The following is a 4,304-nucleotide window of genomic DNA, read 5'->3' on the forward strand; positions in this document are numbered from 1 at the left end:
CCCTAATTTTAAACACTTTGACTTTTATTTTATTTGTCCTGAGAAGTCAGATAAACATATTTATTAGAAACATTTTCCAAATAGTGTAAATAGGTTCCAAGTGAAGTTTTTCAACCTTATTCTGAAAAGAATGATTCTTTATGTTTTGGTCATTATTATAGTCTTTCAAAAACATTTTGTTTTCAAAAAATATTATGAAGTGTTACTTTAGTCCAAGTACTCCTCTAACTTCCTGGTATAAACATGCATAAGGCAGAGTCCCTATCCTCTGGGAATTCACAACCTACTAAGAAAAGGACATAGAAAAGGCATTAATTATAATCCAAAGTGCTATGACTGAGGTGTGAAAAAATGCTTTGAGAGCCCAGAGGAAGAAGTAGTTAGTTCTTAATGCGGGAAGATCATGAAAAGCATTCAAAAGAGAAAACATTAAACAGGATAATTAAGGCAAAAAAAGGTAGTTTTCTAGGTAGAAGCAGGCATCTTAGATAGGTTATGTAAAATGAACAATCTGCTTAGATTGTCAGAGGCCATACTGAACTCTTTCTCCAGTTTTAACAATTATTCTATCAACTGAAAATTTTCTCACTATTGATGTTTATACTTAAGGTATCAGATTCAGCTTATATTTATATCCCTCTCAATTATACTGACATGCAACACTCTGTATAATTGACTTACAAAAATATTCTACCTTGGGATTGTTAATTTGGGATTTAAGTTAGAACTATTTTATTTCTTTTGTAACCCTAAGCATTTTATTTTATGTATTTGAAAATATTGTACTGAGAGGGAATCTATAGTCTTCCCCAGACTGCCAAAGATGTCTTTTCCTCAAGAAGTTTAAGAACAATTGTTTTCACAGTTACTGTTTTCAACAGCACTAAGTCAACATCACTATGTAAAAGAAAGACACTTTATTTTAATAAATAGATTGCTTTCTAATAATTTTTAGCTGTGTTGACAAAATAAACTTTTTCTCAGTGTAAGAACATAACAATGTTTTCCCTTGTTATTTGTTATTTAAAATGGTGGCATTCTCCTTTCACTTAAGTAATATTAAAAAGCTACTCTCTCTACATGGATTATGATCTTGAACTGGATGATAAAGAAAATGATAATAATGAGGCAAGTATTCTATTTTTATAACATATGGGAGTAGAAGATAGGTGTATGAGCTAGGGGAAAGCCAAGTGTACCCTAAGTCCTTTATTATTTCAAGTTTTTGTTTCTTATTTCGAATATAGAAAAAAATCTTCTATATCTGAATTTTGCTATGAATATAATTTTAAAAATGTCTACCTCATTGTTATTAGCTTGAACATATAAAATAGTTCTTTATGGGCTCTTTTCTTCAAATTCAAATTAGGAGAAAATAAATATTATTTTTAAAATAGAAAGATTGTATAAGGGTTCCAATATTGAAATCTTTAAAATAGTAACTTGAATTACCTTCATTCCAGCTGGCATCATTGTGGTTAAACACTGGTTAAAGTTTAAGACTGAAAACTCAGAAAGTAAGCTTTTATCCTCTAGTATTTTTTGATAGATTTCTATAGAATAAAATCTATCTCCAAGGCATGATAGGGAAAGTGGCACTTTTTTCTTTAGATATAAAGAGGGGACCAGTACTTGGAATTTTCAGTGTAGTTCCTTTCATAATGATTTAATGCACTTACAACAAATTGAAATAATTAGATTTTAAGACTTTAATTTTCAAGCCATAGCAATTTATAATTCTTAGTAACAAGGTTCCAGTCATTGACAGATATCAAAACTATCCTTTTGGTATCAGGGGAAGGGGTTGATGTTCTTGGTGAGAGTAATTTTGGATAATGGAGAGATCAAATTACAAAGATAACCTTGAATTAAAAGAGATTCAACAAGAGAGTGAAGCTGTGATGTCCCTATAAAAGAAGGGCATGAGATGTAGTTATACTAGTCGTGCTTTTGTTGAACAACTGGGTAGATTTACCATTTAGAAAATGAGATAATTATCAACTTTATTTTGCTCAACCAAATTTGACCCTGAATTCACTACTTGCCTTTGTAGGTATAGAATTGACCAATAGTCAATTAAGATATTTTATCCATGAGTTCCGGCAAAATGGTACTCTAGGCAGAAGCACCACGCTGTCCGTCCACAGCAAAGATCCGAAAAACTAAGCTGAACAGAGAATACAACAATCCTGAAACCCTAAAACATCAAATGAAGAGGTAAAGAATTCAGCCAAGCACAAAATGGAGTGAGAAAACTGAAAGAGAACAGAGAGCAAGGACAGAGTCATGCAGAGGTCCCCTACCAGCTAACGCAGTGCGGATCTGCCATCTTGGACTCCTATTAGAGACCAGCAAACAGGGGGTATGAGACAGCAGCCTCATGGAGCTTGCAGGGGGAGACAAAACAACCGGTAATTTGTGATATATGCTTTCCCACCCCTCACCCTTCTTCACTCCGACTTGGCCTCCTCTGCTTCCTGTGGCCATGGTCTCTTGACTGGGAAACAGCGGTTGCTTGGATTCCACACACCTGAACAGGTGGCTCTCTGAGTGCCATGTGTTGGCTGCTGGTGTTGCTTTTTTCCTCTTCTTTTGATTTCTTCCTTGCCTCTCCCCACCTCCCCCTCCTTTGGCTCAAGTGCCTTGCTCTGTGAGCCATCTTTGCTTCTTCCTGAGGGGCTGCAGAGCTCTAGTAATTTGTGATATATGCTTTCCCACTCTCTACATTTCTTCACCCACACTCGGCCCCCTCTGCTTCCCATGGACACAGTCTCTTGTCCAGAAACACCAGCCCGCACTAGCTGGCTCTCTGAGTGCCATTTGTTGGCTGTTAGTGTTGCTTTTCTTTTTCTGCTTCTTTTGATTTCTTACTTGCCTCTCGCCACCTCCCCCTCCCTTCACTCAAGTACCTGGCTCCATGCACCATCATTGCTTCTTCCTGAGGGGCTGCAGAGCTCCGTTCGAGTGTGGAGCTGCTTCCCAGTTTGGGCTGCCATGCTGGTGGGATCCCGGGGCTTTTGTTTGTTTGTTTGTTTTGAATTGTTTGTTTTGAATTGTTTGTTTGTTTTCTTTTCCTTTTCTTGAGTTGGGAGCCCTTTCTGGCCAGGCTGAGCTGCGTGGCAGGGAGACTCCCCTTCGGCTTCCACAGACGTGCAGAGGGATCCCTGAGCGCATTTCTTTTTACGTTGGTTTTTTTTTTTTTTTTCTGTTTCTTTGGGGAAATTTCTTTTTTTAATAAAAAAATTTTGTTTTGTTTTCTTTTACCTCTTTTTCCCTTTTTGTCTTTCTTCATTGCTCAGTTCCTTGTCTCTCTATGTCTTCCTTCTCTTTTGGTTCCCTGAATACCTGGTGTTGTATACCTCTGCACCTTCTAGCTAGGCTATACTGCAACACCTGAGAGTGACCTCCGCAGACCCTGGGAACTTGGTGGTTCTTTAACCTTTCTGATTCTTATTTATTCATTCTTTTCTTTTCTTCCTCCTCCCCTTTCTGTTTTTCTCCATTTCATAGTCTCTCATCTCTCCATTCTAATGACAAGGTCCCTTAGCATTCTTTTTTGTTTGTTTGTACGTTTCTGGCTCCTGTTCCTCTCTCCTCTCTCCCATATCCATCTTAGCTCCACACATAACAATCAGCCCACTGCATCCTGCCTACCTGCACCATGTGCTTGACATCACAACCTGCCCTGCACTGATTACTGATGTGCTCTGATGGCTGTAGTAAGTGACACAAACAACCCATCCCAGTAACTGCTCTTCAGCTAGACCTTCCCTGCCGTACCATATCTGAGTGACTGACCCTGCCAGTTGAAGATGGAGGCAAAAAGTATTGTGCCCACAGATGAGCAAACAACAAAGAACACACAGTCTGCCTGCTCAGACATAGTCAATTTTTTTTAAAAACAGGAATGAAACAAACAAATCTACAATCAATAAATGAGAAAAATAACTACTGAATGCCCTGAAGACAGCAGACAAAATTAAAACATTTACAAAAACAGGACAGGATGGTTCCAGTAGGCGTCCAAAATAAAACATCAGATGACTCTCCTCTGGAAGAAAATGCACTAGAACTACTTGATAGGGAATTCCAATCTGTAATACTCAGAATTCTCCAAGAACTGAGGCAAAAAGCTGACACACATGAGGAAAAAATAGACACATTCATGGAAAATATGGACAAAAAATTGGAAGAATTCAGGAAAATAATGCAGAAAGAAAATGCCAAAATAAATTCACAACTAGAAATTATACAAAGACAACAATTAGAAATCCAAAAGATAAACAACAAGATTTCAGAAATGG

The sequence above is a fragment of the Trichechus manatus genome, unplaced genomic scaffold (assembly GCF_000243295.1).
Source record: "Trichechus manatus latirostris isolate Lorelei unplaced genomic scaffold, TriManLat1.0 scaffold00032, whole genome shotgun sequence".
NCBI lineage: Eukaryota > Metazoa > Chordata > Mammalia > Sirenia > Trichechidae > Trichechus > Trichechus manatus.